Here is a 20427-nt window from a genome sequence, read left to right on the forward strand (position 1 = left end):
AATCATAAAATACAACGTGCTACTACAACGCTACGGCGAGTGTATACAATGCTAGGGACAACGTAAGTACTGGCCAGAGCTGTTCCTAGTGGTAGGTAAACACTGCTGTTCTGACTGTCTGGGCATGCTTATAAAGCCGGGTCGGCAGAGTGCTACATGCGTCACGAGTTCCAACTGGTGGAACACTGTTAGATGTTGTATGACGAAATAGTTCCGTGTATATTTGGAAAACCTGTTATTGTTCATATCCGCTGGCGATGTTTCTCTCTGCGCTCCTATAAGGAGGTCGGCAACCCAACTTGCATGTCGGTCATGTGGGTCCTCTAAATAAGGGACTACTATGCCAGGGGTAAAATATGGCAATTCATTATCTATGTTTGAAGGGGACCAAGCCTGCAACAATCCAGTGAAATTATATAGTATGACACAGTGGATTGGTGGCACAAGTCTGAATGATGAAGAACAAAATAGCACACCATTTCTCTCTGAAGAGCTCGGAATCGCAAGGAAAGTAGAGAGCCTGATGAAAAACTGAAAATCAGTGATGGATCAAGTTTCAAAAGCTTGCACAAAATTCTAAACATAATAAAAGCTGCCCCCTGCTAAGTTCCATGACTGCTCACACTCACTCACATAGTCTGCCAAACTGAGGCAACACATGCTGCTATTCAGGGCTATCAAATTATGCCTTACATCAGGATTCTTCTGAAATGGCACATGCTGACTTCTTCCATTTTCATCCGGATGAGAAAACCATTGCACAGCAGGTATTTTCAGAAGGAAAACAAGGTGACTTTTGACGTGTAATTTTTCCTGAACAGAGAAAATGCAGACTCTACAACCAAGGTCTCTGCCAATTCTTCCACTGTTGGGAAAAATATGTTGCACTTAAGGGTGAATATGTAGAGAAGGACTAACAATGTTACCTAGGAACTAGGCTCAAACATGGGGCACAAAAGCTGCAACACTAGCCACTGTGCCACCACTTCGGTTGAACTTACCACACACCAAAAGGCATCTACATTGTACTGAAAACTTTGACAATCATTTTCTCAGAAATGTCAAGTATCTGTATAAGCCGAGACGTGTTCACTTATTTTGACCCTTCTTCCGCTGTGCGAAGTTTCTGGGGAATAGGGTTATGGCCCTTGCTATATTCTTTGTGTTCTCCACGTTAGTTGTGGATTGGCTTCTGAGCTCTTGATATTCACATTCTCTTTTCTCCAAAAGTCTCCTTCATTTTCCCATACACAGCATCTATATTTCCCCCAGTCATGAATGTTTCTACAGCTTTGCATTTGGCTTCTAGCTATACCTTCTTAGCCACTTTGCACTTTTTGTCATCTCATTTTAAGGCATCTATATTCTCTTTTCACTGCATTTTTATGTTTTACCCTTTCATCAGTTTCACTCAATATCTTGAGTGCTATCCAAGAATTTCTAATAAGCTATTTATTCCTCTGCTACCTTCTATTTCTGCTACATCTGCGAGTAGCCGGATATCAGTGCACACATCAGAACCTGGGAAAGAAACAAGTGAAGCCGCAAGGCCTGTGGAAGAAAACAAAAACACACAAACACTATGTGGTAGTCAACACAGCTGACTGACGGCAGACAAGACATAGACTAGGACAAGCCAAAAGTACGCTATGCAACAACAAGGTGCAAAGTAGAAATGTTCTCCAGAATGGTGTCAATACACCAAGAGCACAAGGAGAGACACTCCAAATCGTGACCAGAGAGAAAGACCAAGTGTCAAGTGATGATGATAACCAGCAATATCAGACACGAGTATGGAACTGACTGTTCACTGAGCAGCCGTATTTATACTGGGTGCAAGGAACACCATTGGCTGACGTATTCAAGTGGCAAGATGGGTAGTGCACTCACTACGCAACTGCATCCATATTGTGATATTATGTTCTCTAATGACCATCTCCAGCAGGCATTAAACTCCCACTGGGTCACATACCATATACCTCCTCCCATAACAGGTGTGTAAGGGCAGAAACATCCCGTATGGTGCTGTAGGGAGTGGAGTGAAGGCGCATATGAAGTTCTGGTCCCTTCGACTGCCAGCTGAGGGAAGAGAGTGTGTTTGGCAGCATCCATTGCAATACTGCTGACAACGAGAATGCCTTTGGGGTTTCCACTGATCCACATGGATGTGAAATGGAAAGCCAGTGTAACTGTGGGGATTCACAGGCAACCCACCAGGGGCACCAGTCGTGGCACAAAACTGCCAGCTGAAGGCAGTGGACGAGGTGGCAGTGAATGCAACACCTGCAGTCGAGGCCTCAGTTGGCTGTGCTGGCAGTGCTCAAGCCCCTTCTGTGCCTGTACTGATGTAACCCATTTCCTGTGGGTCTCCACTACCGTTGCTGGTGTCCAAGCCTCAGTGCTCTAATAGGAGCAAGCCCATATTGCCATGCCAGTCATGTACTGCTGAAAGGGATGGGAGAGGAACTCTGAAAGCAACAGTGTCAAAAGATGAATCAACATCTGTGGTTGTTGCCCATGGAGTAGCTTGGTGGGCCTACAATTGTTAATCAGTGTAGTGCAATAAGTGCTCACAAACAGGGTGAGGGCCAATGAAGTGGTAGAGGAATCAACAGCTTTTCTCATTCGCTGCTTAAAAGTCAAAATGAGAGTTTCTGCTTCACTATCTGAGGAAGGATCGAACAAAGAGCTGCAAATATATTTCATGCCATTGGCCTCACAGAAATCTTTGAAGGCAGATGCCATGAATTGTGACCTATTACCAGAGACCAGTGTACAAGGCATCCCTACAATGGCCAAAACCTGGGCCAAGGTGGTGAGGGTGGCATCAGTCACGGTGGACACCATGTGTACAACATATGCGTGCTTCAAGTAAGCACCCACAATGAGAAACCACATCAATTCCAAGAACCAGCTTGCAAAATCGAGATGGATGCGGTCCCGGGTGAGACAGGGTGAAATCTGGAGGGTGAAAGATTTTTGGGGTGCTGTCTGATGCTTGTGCATGTTCTGCAGCACACACCATTCTTTCAATATTGCTGTTGATCCCTGGCCAGTAGATATGTTAGCAAGCTAATGCCTTTATGTGGGACATCCCCCAATGTCCCCATTGAAACAAGCTTAACATCTATTGATGCAATACTGCTGGGATGACCACCCAATGTGTGTGTGTCTCAGTGTTCACATAAATGATGTCACTGACAACCAAGAACCTGTGAGAAATATGTTTCCATGAGCTGAACTCATTTACCAACCAATGGATGAGGTAAGTGGCTAGGCATGGATCACGAAGAGGAGGACCTGCCACAAGGTAGAGTGGCAACACAAGCAGCTGTAATGTGGTAACTGCACATTGTATGTTGCTGCTCAGTATTGATGTGGAGGCAGAGGACCTCCTGTTGCCTGAAACTGGGGTCTGGCCCAGTGAGGAGATGCAACAATGCATCAGCTTTGGAACAGTGGGCCTTGGATTTATACAGGATGGTATAATGTGCAGTCAGGAACAATGCACAGCACTGGAGGCATTGGGCTGTCTGCTCTGGAGCACTGGAACATGATCCAAATAATGCCACCAACAGCTTGTGATTTGTAATTAGAAAGAACTGCTTCCCAAAAAGGAAGCTATGAATTATTTTAATGAAAAACACTATTGTCATTGTTTCCTTTTTGATCTGGGAACAGTTTCACTGTGCAGGATTCAATGTCTTGGATGCATATGCATCTTCATTCCTGTGTGACAAGACTGCCTTGATGCCATAGGTGGATGCATCAGCCACCACAACCCAACAGGTGACCAAGACAGAATGGTGTGAAGTGAGGAGCGTATTTCAGCATGGTTTTCAAGTGAGTAAAAACCTGATCACAGGCATGAGCCCAATTACAAGGCACACCATTTTATGCACCTAATTAAGGGGTTGCGCAACATGGGTCACGCAGAATAGGAACTAGGAATAAAAGTTGATTTTTGTCCAAAAACATCTGCAATCCAGATAAGTTTGTCAGGAGGAGGGGGGAAGATGCCTATTGCAGCAACATTCCTATCAGTAGGCCAGATTCCCTCTTTGGTGAGCCAATGTCCCAAATACATCACTTGTGGTTGAAAAAACCTGCACTTCTCCAAACAACAATTCAGACCTGCATCCTACAGGGTCATAAGAATGGTGTGGACGTATCAAAAATGCTCCTGCAACAATGAGATCATCCAAGTAAACCATGCAAGCTGGAATATGCTCCATCAGCTGTTCCAGAAATCATTGGAAAATTGCAGGGTCTGAGGCAATGCTAAATAGGAGACACTTATACTCGTATAATCCAAAAGGTGTATTAAAAACAGTGATGTTCTGTGATTCATCATCTAAGGGTAACTGGAGGTATGCATTGGCAAAGTCAATCTTAGAGTTATAATCCCCTACAGCAAGGTCTTCCCGCCAAGGTATAGGATAAGTTTCCACCTGTGATTGGGCACTGATTGTAGCCTCGAAATCTTCTCACAATCAGAAAGAACAAATGGGCTTTCTGTAATTGCTAGCGGAATGGCTCATGCACTATATTTCATTGGCTTGATAAGCCCAGCAGCCTGGAGATGATACAGCTCTACAACAGCACATGTGGCTACCAGAATTGGTATGGAACAGTAAAAATGAGACATATTGGGTGGCTGATAGCTGACATGAGTCTTAAAGTTTGAGGCTCACCCAAAATCCAGCTGAAATATGGATGCAAACACAGTGCAGAGATCACCCAGGTTCTGGAAAGAAAGAAACTGCAGTTAATACCATCTTGACTTCATCTGAAATACAAAACCAAAACAACATAAAGGCGTCAAAGTCAAAACTGTTGATGGCAGATGGGTAGTGAATGACAAACACTGTGATGAGCCACGTAACGCATTTGTAGACCACAATGATTGAGAACCATACCTACAGGCCACCAAACACCATTACAAAGGGGACAATTTGGTGAAAACCAGTAGTGCATACATCACCTGGTTTATTACATAAACAACAGTCTCTGTGTCCACCTGGAAACATCCTAGTGAGAAATGCAACGTGTGACAAACAATTTATATGTGAAGGAGTTGCCCGGAGGGACTACTGCATGTACAACGTCCTGGTGCACTCATGGGGGGTACGATGGAAGCAGGTTGCACAGCTTTGAAGCACTGAGCACAAATGCCCCTTGTGGCATGTAGCTGGTGCCTTATGATCCAGCCACACACCACAGTGTTGTAGGTTGCCGTCCTGTCAAGACATCTGAGAGTCATGCAGCTCAGCTTGCACTAACCACTACAGTACTAAGGGTATCATATTCACTGGATAAAGCCACCAATAGCTTATATCCATAACCCATGTGACATAAGACTATTTCCTGGTATTCCTCTGCCAAGGGGCCTTTATAGGACACCACCCAGCAGCTCACCAGTGAGTGCGAATCTGACTGCGACACTGATGTACACTTCAGATGTGCTGTGAGTCTCTTCCTCTGAGTATAGCACGTTGCAACAAATCCAGTACATCACCAGCACAAGTTATACAGACCGTGACTAAGGCAGTGGCTCTACAACAGATTGAGTGCTCACCTGCACCATCCAGAAATGTATTGTAATAGCGACAGTTCTTCAGAAGATGTCGGCATTCTTTGTGTTGTCTATTCTAGGAAGCTGTTTTTGCTGTTCACATTACTGTGTACTTTCTCTGTAGTAATAAAGTTCTATTGCTCTTGGCTATCTGCGTACCTTTCTCTTCGTGAACACGCATCACCCACAATGGGATACTTTCATTAGCAACAAGGGTACACTTTTCTGACACTTTTGACTCTGGATCTTCAACCTCTGGATCTTGTGCTCCACCAGATGGCACTTCTCTTTGTGTCTCCCCAAGGAGATTACACGGTTCTGTTCCACATTTGAACAACATTGTTTCTGCTTCCTTTGGGTTGCATTTGCTGTTCACACTTTATTCTCTACTGTTCTGTGCTTCTATGTCCTATTCTTATTTGTTTTGCTTTGTCTGCATTTAATGCTAGTGTCATTTTCCTCACAATTTGCTTCTCTTGTCAATGCTGATTCCTCTTCAGTGTTTTTTTCATTGGTCTTGCTTACCCATTTACTGTGACTCCTTACAATCCACACCTTTCTGTTCGGCAGCTTTCCCAGTTACAAGGTCAACTGTGGCTCGGTTGACCTGGAATATCACTCACCTGATGCAGCACTGTTCAGTGATGACATCCACAAGTGCTACAGCCAGGACAACACAGCTTCTGCATCTTGCTGGGCACTTCCTGTGCACCCCAGTGCTTCTTCAATGGTGGCACCTTGCTGTCCAGGAGCCTCTCCAGCTCTGGACTCAACAAAGGTGTGTCTCTTTCCTTCAGATTTTGCCTTAGATCCTTGGCCCATGTTCCTTGTTGCACTGAACCAGCTCCTGCACGTTTCTACTATTCTCAATGCTTCTCTCCTGGCCACCTGCAGATCCCAATCCCTATGTCTCTTGCACACACACTTCTTGTGCTGCCTCTTCTGCCCCCGATCTGGTGCCACCAGCTCTGGTGCCTCCATCTCCTAGCTCCTGGACTGCCTGCTCTTGCACCATTGCAGTCCTCACCACTGGGTCAGGCTCACCTGCTGCTTCACCCTGCAGCTCCACCTCTTCCACAGCTGACCTGGTCTGTTGGACCCTCTCCTGTCTTTCTGGTGCCCTCGGCAGCCAACCACTTTGTTGACTCAGCTACTCTATCCACTGGTGCCATCGCTCATCTCTTTGCCACTTCTGCTGATTCTAGACTGTTACCTTCTGACACATCTCCAATCATTCTGCTTGGTATGGCAGCTTCAGGTCCAGCTCCGCTGTCCTTTTACACCTCTTGACCCTCCTCCCTTATAAGTGTAGGTGTCACCAGTCTCTCGTTCTCATCTTCTTCTCTAACAGGCACCTCCACGGTACATGTTCTGCCTTCAGTGGGGCTCTGCCTGGTGCTGCCCACATCTGGTCACCTTCCTCAAATGTCCTTTCTCATGGCTACCTCTAGTGGCCTCAAGGACTTCCCTGCACCTCCCGTCCTCTGGTCTTGGAAGTTGTGCACAAGATCTGGCTGCACCTGGTCTTGCCAGGTTTGCCAATTTGGTTGTCCATTCTTGACAATGGCTCTGCATGTTTTTCGTTCTTCCAGGTCTGCTCCTCACCTCATCTGGCAGCTGGCCCTCACTGGCAGTGCTCAACACTGCTTGCACCTTCTGCTAGAAGCCCACAGCCATCGCTGGCTTCCTTCTGAGCACAGCTGACTACTCTGGGCTCCTCCCACCAATGGCAACGGTATGTCTGACAATCTGCTGGAATGATTCCCATGCTCTGTCACAACTGCATCTGGCTGCTGCCATATTCTCTACTGTGGTTCTTGCCTGGCCGGCACCACTGGCACCCTTGCATACTGCTGACCACTGTTGGTTCCAGCACCTGTTTCCCATCAGGTGCCAGCACTCTGACACTGTCCTCTCAGCCAGCCTGTATTGATCTGACATGAAATGCTTTGTGGTCCCCACACTGGTGGCTCCTGTGACCTGTTCCAATGCCAGAGGCACTCTCGCCACTAACCTTGGCGCCTCCTCAGGTTACAGCAACACCAGTGTCCTCCATACCTCCATCAGTGCACTGCAGGTCACACATTGCTGGCTACTGACTGACCGCCTCTCCCTGGTATCTCGTATGCCATCGGCTTCAGCCTCCAGCATGCCAGCACCTACTCAGTCATCTGGTGGCATCTTTCTGTTCTCTTTCGCCCCTGCAAGTCACCCCTTGTCCCCTCTGGCTGCAAGGCCTGTTGTCAGCATTCCATCTCCATCATCCAGGCCCTGCTTCCTTCCTGGGACTACTCCCCCAATTGTGACTCTCACATGTCTCTTGCACAGGGATTTTTCTTTCATAATAGACATCTTTGCAGCATGCCATACACCTTTGTCATGATCCCGCTCTGTGCCACTCTGTCCTGGTTGTAGGTTGCAGACATCTCCAACTGTGGTCCTGTCCTATGTTCTCCATGGTCTTCCCCTCTCTGTAGTGTGCTGGAGTCTTCTCTTTGTGCCACCCCCCACCAGGGCTTCCATTGGCCTTCATTGGTGCTCCTGTTCTCCGGGCCACTTCTCCCGGATGGCTTTGTCATCTCCTCCATTGGGAAGAAGAATGATGTATCTTCTGCTGTCGTCTCCATTGCAGCCACCATCTACGCAACAAGATTGCTCTGCCATTGCTTCCAAATGGAAAAGGAATGTGGCATATAGGTGGTGCCTTATGATCCAGCAACACACCTCACAACACAGTGTTGCAGGTTTTCGTTCTGTCAAAACACCTGCAAGTTGACACAGCTCAGCTTGCCTGCACTGGACACTGCAGTACTGAGGGCACCACATCCAATCAATACAGTCGTCACCAACTAGTATCTCCACACCACCTGACATGAGAATATTTCCAGGAATTCCTGTCAGGTAACCTTTACAAGATGCTGCACAGCATCTCGCCAGTAAATGTGAATCTGTATTTGACATTGATATATATTTCAGAAGTGCTGTGAGTCTCTTCCTCTGACTGTAGCATGTTAAATCCGAACCAGGTTGTCAACTGTACTGACTGTGCCTACAGGAATGACTCTTGACTGTGACAGACTGAATGCTCACTTGGACTTTCCAGAACAGTATTGTTATAGTAACATTCTTCAATAGAGCAGGATACTCACTAAGTTGTCTGTACAAGGAAGCTGTTTCTGTTGTTCATGTTATTGGATACTTTCCCTGTAGTAATAAAGTTCTATTGCTCTCTGCTTCCTGGGCACCTTTCTCTTATTGAGCTTGCATCACCCACAATAGTATATTACCCCTCTTTGCCACAGCAGATGCAGAACCCCCATTGATCCGGACAGTCTGCTCGGGAGTAAGCAAAAGAATACTCCCAGTAACAAAGGGTGTGATCCCGTGACCATTAATGAGGGGCGACCAGAGTGTCTAATGCCATAGAGACACTGGCCAATGATGAATCACAATATTGTTGCAACCTAGGGGTTGACCCAAACCTGTTACGCATGGGTGGAAAACGTGGTGGTGAATAATCATCACAATTTATGACCCTACCATAAGCCAATACAATTTCGAAGGACTGCACAATAAGCAAGATGTCCTCCATTCAGCTGCAGTGCCAGTGTGTAAATATCAGGGTCAGGTGCCAGCTGAACCACATCATCATGAATCATGGAGTCCATGTACAAAGCCTTGCAACCTTGACTGGTACAAGTGAAATCGCATTTGAAGCTGAAAGCTTGCAAGTCAGTGACCTGGGAGCGGTACGGCTGTCCAGGCTCTTTATGGTATTGGTGAAACATGAGCCTGGTAGCAACAAAATGATATCTCTGGGTATAACAATTAGTCAAAAGAGAGAATATCTCCTGAAAGGAGAGTGTGGTGGGGTCAGACAGAGGCACCAATTTTTGGAGCAGAAGAAATGTGTCTGGTGATGCCCATTACAGAAATAACTGTCACTGCAATGAATCATCCATGACTTGAAATGCAGTGCAATGTTGATTCAGTCAATGCTAGAATGTGACCTAGTCCTCCGTAGTTTCACTGAGAGGTGAAAATGATGGAGGACAAATAGCTTTGTTGACCATGGGCGGTGCTGAGGCATGGTGTGAAGTGGCCTCGTGCACTCGGAGTTTTTTCACATGAAGCTAAAGTGACTTTTACAACAGATCTGGCTGAAGCTGCTGCTGTTTCTCCAGCGGGCAAAACAATTTAGCATCCATGTCACCAAAATAATTCCTTTTTCCTCATTGCCAATGCTATATGACCAAGTAATTGGATATTAATGCATACATCAGAACCTGGGAGAGAAATGGGTGAAGCCAATATGACATCAAGTGGTAGTCAAGCTAAACACGGCTGACTGATGGTGGACAAGACACAGACTAGCACAACCCAAAGCAACCTTGTCAACAGGTCAAGGGAAAAGAAAGAGACACTATCCAAATTGTGATAAGAGAGAAAGACCAAGTGCCAAGAGATGTTGTTATCAAATAGCCCATAGCGAGGCAGGTGGAGCACTCACTATGCAAGTGCAGCATTGCAGTGATTATGCTCTCTAATGGCTATCCAAGTCCATTTCCTGGTGGGCATTCAAATTCTGTGGAGGCGGGTACCAGATTTCAATCTCTCAAAACTAACCATTCCTCTTCTATTATACTTCTTTCCCCTGTATCTATTAATCGTTGCCTAGTGGTCCATACAAAACTCTCAACAAACCCAGATTTTCAATTTATCCAGGTCTCATCCCCTTAACTTTGTATGATTCGATCATCATTAAACCATACTGTACAGCTGCATTCCCCTACGAAATATGACAGCTATAGTTTCCCCTTGATTCCTGCCATATGCAGTATCAACATAGCAATTATATGTTGGTTAAATATTATAAGGCAAAATCAGTCATCTGGAGTTTAGCTCCTGCACTTACTGAAAGGGCTACTGCCCCCTTCACAAACCACAAGTTTATCTAGTCTTGCCACAGACACCAGTTTGTTGCTGTTGCACCTACGGTACAGCTAACTGTATCACTGAGGCATACAAGCCATCCCATCTAGTCAAGGTTCATGTTTCATATCTTCCACTGCAAAATGCAACCCAACTTACACACGAAATTTTGCATGATCTTCAACCTATATCTTTCCGTCATGGCATGGATGTTGAGATGAGGCTCTCTAAGGGGCTTGATGGTTCTGTAAGACAGATTACAATGTCTGGATCAACTATGTAATTTCATCTTCTTCACATCCATCACACAAGAACAGTGCAGCACAGTCTGATGGCTTGGGCTACTTCTTTTGATCTCCAGTTTCTTCACTGCACCTTTTTCCTTGTGTGGAGAAAGTGTGGCCTGCTCAATTTGCTGGCAGTGTGGAGAAGTCAAATTAGTTTGTGGCAATTCCATAATTGCAAGTGAATTTGGATAAGCCAGAGTTCATGGCCACTTCAACCTGTAAAGTTTGCTTTGGAGTAACCATTGTCACAACTATTGCTTTGACCACTGAAGCAAATTATGTCACAAATTAGTGGTTTCTGAGAAAAACATATGTTTTGGATACTGAATAGAGTATTCTTCTTGTGCTTTTTAGTTCCTGATTTTTCTTTTCATCAATTATGTATTGACAGTCAAGGTACTAAATAGTACTGTTGACTTTGCAGTTCACTAAAAACAGCAGATATTAACAAGGTTCTCATCTCCAAGCACAACTTGACCATACTTTCCAGTTGTTGCATGTCCATTGTACTGTAGACAATGAACTGGGTTATGAATGTATTGTCTTATTTGCAGATGGATGAGTCCAGCTTTTATAACTGAGACATCACTGGATAACTGGAAGTTAGCAAAAATTCAGTTGTCTGCTCTAGTTTGCTGTTCCCACATCTACATGCATTAGACACCTGCTAACAACAACCATATGAAAATTGTGGGTAGAGTGTAATTTATGCACAAATGAACATTCATCAAGCACTTTTGATTTGTGTATTTGTTCTGCTTGACACTATGAAGCTGTTTCCTCCCAAAGTACATGTTTCTCAAACACTGGACAGGTTCTGGCATACTTGCTATACAATGCAAGTCTTTGTGTGCATAAAAAGGTGATGTGTCTTCAAAATTTCACAGTACTCTCTCAGTTATAAAGAACACATTCTGATATGCATTTAGTTTATTGTTAGCCATTGAAATTATTGTACAGGATGTAGCTCATAGTGGCCTACCTGAAGACATTTTTTTCTTGAGTGGGTGTTATTGCTTTATGTTTTTAAATTAATAACTGAATGTCATGGTGTTCCCACACGTGAATTGTAAAATTAAGGCTGATCTAGACAGTCTTACTTATCTGAACAAAGTTTATGCAAATGGGGAGTATCAGGTAGCTCAGAAGTTACCTACTTATGACTGTTTCACATCCACCCATCCCACTGACACATTGAGTCATCAGTCTTCTGACTGGTGCAATCTTGGAATGCCTCCCCTGCACTAACCTCTTCATCTCAGAGTACCACTTGCATCCAATGACCTCAATTATTTGTTGCATACATCCCAATCTCTGTCTTCCACTACAGTTTTTACACTCTGCTGATTTCTTAACAAACCTCTTGTCAACCTGTCCTTTCTTCTTGTTAGTGTTTCACATACATTCTTTTCCTCATCAGTTATGTGGAGAACTCCTCATTCCTCACGTTATCAGTCCACCCAATTTTCAACACTCCTCTATAGCATCACATCTCAAATACTTCGATTGACTTCTCTTTTGGTTTCCCACTGTCTATGATGCACTACTATACACTGCTGTGCTTCAAACATACGTTCTCAGGAGTTTCTTCCTCAAGCTAAGGCCTATTTTTGACACCAGTAGATTTCTCTTGAACACGAATGTCCTCTTTGCCTGTGCTAGTCTCTTTTTATGTCCTTGTGTCATCCGTCATGGGCTGTTTTGCTACCAAGGTAAGAGAATTGCTTGGCTTTGTCTACTTTGTGATCACCAATTTCTCACTATTCTCATTTCTGGTACTTCTCATCACCTTTGTCTTTTTCTGGTACATAGCAGTGTTCACCATCCCACAGCTAAGGAACAGAGAGTTTACAAACACCGTACCAAATCAAAAGACGAGTGCTTGCCATTTGGCACAACCCACTATAAACATGTTGCTTACCAAACGCTATGGACAAAGCAAGATTACCTCTCACAATTCTACTGCCTGATGGTCTCAACTGCATTCTTCTCTCTTTTTTTGTGATGTAGGTTTACATCTGCTTCATCACACATTATTTTTAATGGATTTCTCAGCTGGGGAATTTAATTTTTGGTGTATATTTCTTCTGTTGTAGGTAATGGTACTCTCATTAGGTTTGTCTGAAAGCACACCTACATGTTGAAGTACTACTGTGTGTAATATGGGTTCCTCAGTTCTCATACAAAATACCTTTTTAATGTTTGAAGCAACAGGTGGTACCCCAGTGGGAAATTTTTAATCTGCCATTTTCACCACTTCCTGCTACACATCTGATGATTACCAGAACAGCACATGCAGACTAGTGAGGATGAGAACAATCAGCATTTGTCATGTGTATATAGGTCACACTTACTGTGTACTACTTGTCCTTTACACATACATGTAGTAAGTCCATACACATAAAGAAAGGAGGTTTGCATTCAACATCATTTTATTACTGACGGAGAACAAATGATCCTACTGGGGAAAATAAATAATTCATTGCCTTATTTAAGGAACTAGGTGACTGATTGCCTCAAATAATTAAAGAAAACTTAAACTGGGACTACCAGACAGAGATTTGAGCCCCTGCCAAATTAGAATTTAGACGTATCAAACGATTTTAAGTGTGTGTGCATACAGGTTCCATGATAGGTTAGAGAACCTAACAAATACACACATAACAGAGTAAGCCTAATACAAGCTAGATGCAGAAAATGCAACACACACAGCATGGTACAGACAGCTTCACTTCAACACCCAGTCATGCAGCTGATCCACTTACTGGTTTTGTACTTTGCTCATCTTAAGGTTGAGATCCTTTTTACAGAGGTATGTACCAGCCTGAGGGGAAAATGGTTGGCTGATCATTAATAAATCTACATTGTTTGTAAGGAATGAAGACAAATGCTGACAAAACTGTTGTTGGTGTATATGCAACCATATATGCTCAGTTGAAATGTTTAGCAGGTACAGCAGTTAAGATTGATTTAAAACAAGAGCTGAAAGCAACTGAAAGATGTATGATTAGCAGCATCCACAGATTCTGTTCCACCATATCAAATACCATATTGAACAGTATGTGATGCAGCAGTGGAATGTAAATACAATGTCACCTCCGTGAGGAAAGCCAAAAACACACAGAAACCCTGCAAGTGATACCAATACTAATACCATACACCAGGAGATGTTAGCACTTACACATTACAGTAAAGTTACAGCACAAACCAAGGATCATGATACTGAAAAACACCACAGGTTAGGCAAATGTAAAATCTAACACAGGTGTATTGTAGAACAAGGTAAGAGCAGGCACATGATATGGACTGTGAAATCATACTAACAAAAAGGCTTCAAACTGCAAGACATGGATTACAATCCTTTGGCAAACGTCCTGCTACCTCATGCAGAAGAGCAAACGAAGTGTTCACTGGTGCCAAAAGTAAACACAGAAGGGTCATCAGTTACAGCAGCAACCAAATGAGGGCAGCAACTGAGACAAAGGACACTAGCCCTTAGCAACAGCAGCCAGACAGTGTAGGTGCCCAAGCCCTGGGAGATCTGCAGTAGAAGCACCCAGTCAGGGTAGGTGACTGAGACCTAGGAAGCCTCCTACCAGTCAGGGTAGGTGACTGAGACCTAGGAAGCCTGCTACATTAAGTGAGATTTTTTATGGCATCGTGGGAACCGCAGAAGGCCTTGGAAAAATATGTAAGTGAAAGTACTCAACTTAGTTACTAGTGTAAAAATATCACCTGGAATTTAAACATAATACAAAGAGATGAGTCATTTTTGTGCCACAACCTCCAACAATTCAATGCAGTGTAACTGAAGTTTGGGGAGCTAGTGAAATGCTTAGTGCATCGCACAAAGGGGAATCATTAAAATTAAAGACAACAGTTACAATACTTCACCAGGATGTATGGAACATAAATAATAAAGCAAATGAATATGCAAATATAACCAGTTTCTGCAGAACATTGGATAAAGGTGGTGGGGCTACCATTTTCTCTAGCTACATATCAACTAAACCCATCCAAAATACCAAAAATATGCTGATGCAATGAGCTTTGAAATTACAACTGTGGAAATAAAAATTGTAGCAAAGTTGTGTTATTTATTAGGCCTGTATCAATCATCAGATGGAGAAATAAAAACGTTATTTGAACAACTAGAAGGTACAATTCAAGACTTGTCAAAAAAAATGTGCTTATTTAATAATTATTGTGGATTTGAACATAGACACTAGGGAAAATACTGACAACACAAGACACTATTGGACTTACAGCATGCAATCAACCTAAAAATAGAAATTGATAAAGCATGCCAGAGTAACTAAACATAGTGAAATAATGAAACTAATTATTCCAGCATAAAGTCAAGCACTGGCATGCCGGTCGGGAACAAGAGAGCAGAGAGGGCTGTGAAGAAGACATGCCAACTGCATGTGGACCGACCCCTCACTAGGACGAGAACCCGATGGCAGCGTCCTTGACACAAAGAGGACATAAGCCTAGTGCCGCCTGTCCATGGCCCAGTTGAAGACTGGCAGTTCTACGACTTCCACAGCAACATCAAGAACAGGCACTTGTATGGCAGCAACTTGGGAATTTATTAGTTCTCTTGTATTATGAATTGTATATACTGAAGGGATTTCTTGTATGTCTGTTTCCCTTTGCTTGCGACACATCTGTATTTCATAAAGTTAAGTATTGTAATCATTTCATTTTGTAATAAACTTCATTAATACAATTTGCTTGAATTATTGTCTAGCGATCCGAGAAGCAGGTTTCCTAGGCACCCTATATCTGACAAGTAGGCAGGATACAACACTAATATTGATCACATAATAAGGGCAGAAATATTCAATCTGTATATTGAGCAAGCAGTAACGGAAACAAAAGAAAAATTCGGAGTAGGTATTAAAATTCATGGAGAAGAAGTAAAAACTTTGAGGTTTGCCGATGACATTGTAATTCTATCAGAGACAGCAAAGGACTTGGAAGAGCAGTTGAACGGAATGGACAGTGTCTTGAAAGGAGGATATAAGATGAACATCAACAAAAGCAAAACGAGGATAATGGAATGTAGTCAAATTAAATCGGGTGATGCTGAGGGAATTAGATTAGGAAATGAGACACTTAAAGTAGTAAAGGAGTTTTGCTATTTAGGGAGTAAAATAACTGATGATGGTCGACGTAGAGAGGTTATAAAATGTAGACTGGCAATGGCAAGGAAATCGTTTCTGAAGAAGAGAAATTTGTTAACATCGAGTATAGATTTAAGTGTCAGGAAGTCGTTTCTGAAAGTATTTGTATGGAGTGTAGCCATGTATGGAAGTGAAACATGGACGATAACTAGTTTGGACAAGAAGAGAATAGAAGCTTTCAAAATGTGGTGCTACAGAAGAATGCTGAAGATAAGGTGGGTAGATCACGTAACTAATGAGGAGGTACTGAATAGGATTGGGGAGAAGTTTGTGGCACAACTTGACTAGAAGAAGGGATCGGTTGGTAGGACATGTTTTGAGGCATCAAGGGATCACAAATTTAGCATTGGAGGGCAGCGTGGAGGGTAAAAATCGTAGAGGGAGACCAAGAGATGAATACACTAATCAGATTCAGAAGGATGTAGGTTGCAGTAGGTACTGGGAGATGAAGAAGCTTGCACATGATAGAGTAGCATGGAGAGCTGCATCAAACCAGTCTCAGGACTGAAGACCACAACAACAACAACAACAATAAGGGCAGGGGGGGGAGGGGGGGGGAGCATGGGGGAATCAGAAAGTAAGGTTACAAGACAAATATTCCTGGAGTTTCACCTGTTATGGAGAAATTAGTAGTGTGTGATAATTCTCATACCCGTGCTTGGCAACTATGGAAAGTTTCAGCCACGTGCCACCTACAACACTAGTTGTGGGTACACACAAATGGCAACTCGTTTGGAAACCTGGTCTCACAAAGAAATCTACTCAGTTATTTGATTTCTGTGGAATGTGTAGTCACAGCTGAAATTCACTGGCAGCTGTAGAGATATATGAAGATACTGTAATGTTTTATCAGTACACCATGGAATGGTGTCAAAAGTTTGTGGCCTGTAGAGAAAATGTCACTGATGAGAATTGCAATGACTGACTCAGCTCGGCATCAACAGATTTGAACACAGTTTACATGGAGGAGATGATTTAGAACAGGAAGATCATGTTATGACGTATGCCAGTAGAACTGGGAGAAGGTGAAACACTTTGTGACAATGTGTGAACAGGCAAGGACAGGATTTTTACTAGGAGCATGTATACAAACTCAACCTACAAAGTGACTAGCACCTAAACTGACATGGAGACTATGTGAAAAAATAACCTAATGTATGTAGGACTACCATCAGTTGGCTGTATTGATTGCGTGAAATAAACCATAAATGTCTCACCACAGGCTTTGTAACCTTAGTTTCTGATCACCCCTTATCAAATATTCCTTCATGCTACTGTGACACCCAGGTACTAGTAGACCATTTGCCATCATGATAAGACATTAACATAAAGACTGTTTGAAGTTATCAAAAACATAATACACAAATAAAAAAAAGTTTTGCATCACCTCGGTTCCGAGAGTTCTGGAACCTGTCCAGAAAATTGGAACAGAGATCAACATAAACATCATTTCCACCCTTTTTATTGCTCATGAAAACTGCACATTGCATGTTGTACCACTATACAGCGAGACCTTCAGAGGTGGTGGTCCAAATTGCTGTGCACACCAGTTCCTCTAATACCCAGTAGCATGTCCTCTTGCACTGATGCATGCCTGTATTCGTCGTGGCATACTATCCACAAGTTCATCAAGGCACTGTTGGTCCCAATTGTCCCACTCTTCAACAGCGATTTGGTGTAGATCCCACAGAGTGGTTGGTGGGTCATGCCGTCCATAAACAGCCCTTTCAATCTAGCCCAGGCATGTTCGATAGTATTCATGTATGGATAACATGCTGGCCACTCTAGTCGAGTGATGTCGTTATCCTGAGGGAAGTAATTCACAAGATGCACACGATGGGGGTGCGAATTGTCATCCATGAAGATGAATGCTTCGCCAATATGCTACCGGTATGGTTGCACTGTTTGTCAGAGGATGGCATTCACATATCATACAGCCATTACGGTGCCTTCCATGACCACCAGCAGCGTACGGCCGCCCCACATAATGCCACCCCAAAACATCAGGGAACCTCCACCTTGCTGCACTAACTGGACAGGGTGTTTAAGGAGTTCAGCGTGACCGAGTTGCCTTCAAACACATCTCCAACGATTGTCTGGTTGAAGGCATATGCGACATTCATCGGTGAAGAGAACATGATGCCAATCCTGAGCGGTCCATTCGGAATGTTGTTGGGCACATCTGTACCGCACTGTATGGTGTCGTGGTTGCAAAGATGGACCTCACAAGTGAAGTTGTGGATCTTGCAGCCTATTGCACACTGTTTGAGTCGTAACACAACATCCTGTGGCTGCACGAAATGCATTATTCAACATTGTGGCAATGCTGTCAGGGTTCCTCCGAGCCATAATCCATAGGTAGTGGTCATCCACTGCAGTAGTAGCCTTTGGGCGGCCTGAGCGAGGCATGTCACTGACAGTTCCTGTGTCTCTGTATCCCCTCCATGTCCAAAAAAAAATCACTTTGGTTCACTCCGAAGGACCTGGACACTTCCCTTGTTGAGAGCCCTTCCTGGCACAAACTAACAATGCAGATGTGATCAAACCGCAGTATTGGCCGTCTAGGCATGATTGAACTAGACAACATGAGCCATGTACCTCTTTCCTGGTGGAATGACTGGAACTGATCAGTTGTCGGGCCCCAATCGTCTAATAGGCACTGCTCATGCATGGTTGCTTACATCTGTGGGTGAGTTTAGTGACATCTCTGAACTGTCAAAGGGACTGTATCTGTGATACAATATCCACATTCAATCTTCAGGAGTTCTGGGAACCGGGGTGAGGCAAAATTTTTTGATGTGTGTAAAAAAATGAAGGTAATGACAGAAAAATGGTAAGTAATGTATGTAGACAATGATGCAAATACTAAATTGAACCAGTTATTATCGTTATTATTATTATTATTATTATTATGTTACATGTCCTGTCATAAATAGGCTAATTTAACTAATACCAAAAAAAGAAAAGAAGAAAAGGTAGCTGAGTGAGTGATTGGAGAGGTAATCCATTAACCCATGCAAGAAATAAACTGAAAGTGTATTATGACTTCTCAAAAAAAAAAAAAAAAAACATACAAGGGCAGTTCAATAAGTAATGCAACACATTTTTTTTCTGAAACAGGGGTTGTTTTATTCAGCATTGAAATACACCAGGTTATTCCCCAATCTTTTAGCTACACAACACTATTTTTCAACGTAATCTCCATTCAATGCTACGGCCTTACGCCACCTTGAAATGAGGGCCTGTATGCCTGCACGGTACCATTCCACTGGTCGATGTCAGAGCCAACGTCGTACTGCATCAATAACTTCTTCATCATCCGCGTAGTGCCTCCCACGGATTGCGTCCTTCATTGGGCCAAACATATGGAAATCCGACGGTGCGAAATCGGGGCTGTAGGATGCATGAGGAAGAACAGTCCACTGAAGTTTTGTGAGCTCCTCTCGGGTGCGAAGACTTGTGTGAGGTCTTGCGTTGTCATGAAGAAGGAGAAGTTCGTTCAGATTTTTGTGCCTACGAACACGCTGAAGTCGTTTCTTCAATTTCTGAAGAGTAGCACAATACACTTCAGAGTTGATCGTTTGACCATGGGGAAGGACATCGAACAGAATAACCCCTTCAGCGTCCCAGAAGACTGTAACCATGACTTTACCGGCTGAGGGTATGGCTTTAAACTTTTTCTTGGTAGGGGAATGGGTGTGGCGCCACTCCATTGATTGCCGTTTTGTTTCAGGTTCGAAGTGATGACCCCATGTTTCATCGCCTGTAACAATCTTTGACAAGAAATTGTCACCCTCAGCCACACGACGAGCAAGCAATTCCGCACAGATGGTTCTGCTTTGCTCTTTATGGTGTTCAGTTAGACAACGAGGGACCCAGCGGGAACAAACCTTTGAATATCCCAACTGGTGAACAATTGTGACAGCACTACCAACAGAGATGTCAAGTTGAGCACTGAGTTGTTTGATGGTGATCCGTCGATCATCTCGAACGAGTGTGTTCGCACGCTCCGCCATTGCAGGAGTCACAGCTGTGCACGGCCGGCCCGCACGCGGGAGATCAGACAGTCTTGCTTGACCTTGCGGCGATGATGACACACGCTTTGCCCAACGACTCACCGTGCTTTTGTCCACTGCCAGATCACCGTAGACATTCTGCAAGCGCCTATGAATATCTGAGATGCCCTGGTTTTCCGCCAAAAGAAACTTGATCACTGCCCGTTGTTTGCAACGCACATCCGTTACAGACGCCATTTTAACAGCTCCGTACAGCGCTGCCACCTGTCGGAAGTCAATGAAACTATACGAGACGAAGCGGGAATGTTTGAAAATATTCCACAAGAAATTTCAGGTTTTTTCAACCAAAATTGGCCAAGAAAAAAAAATGTTGCATTACTTATTGAACTGCCCTCGTATAATACAAAGCACAAATTAGGCTTTCCAGG

General features: G+C 43.7%; 1 protein-coding gene across 3 annotated transcripts in view; it reads right to left on the reverse strand.

Annotated features, from left to right (window-relative positions):
• LOC124721685 overlaps positions 1-20427 on the reverse strand; it is a 145133-nt gene that overhangs the window by 117504 nt on the left and 7202 nt on the right. The window contains exon 2 of one of the 3 annotated variants that reach the window (XM_047246762.1): positions 4695-4747. The exons of the other annotated variants lie outside the window; for them this stretch is intronic. The gene's annotated coding sequence lies outside the window, so the exon portion shown is untranslated. The remainder of the gene's footprint in view (positions 1-4694; positions 4748-20427) is intronic. 3 annotated transcript variants of the gene reach the window in all.

The sequence above is a fragment of the Schistocerca piceifrons genome, chromosome X (genome assembly GCF_021461385.2).
Source record: "Schistocerca piceifrons isolate TAMUIC-IGC-003096 chromosome X, iqSchPice1.1, whole genome shotgun sequence".
NCBI lineage: Eukaryota > Metazoa > Arthropoda > Insecta > Orthoptera > Acrididae > Schistocerca > Schistocerca piceifrons.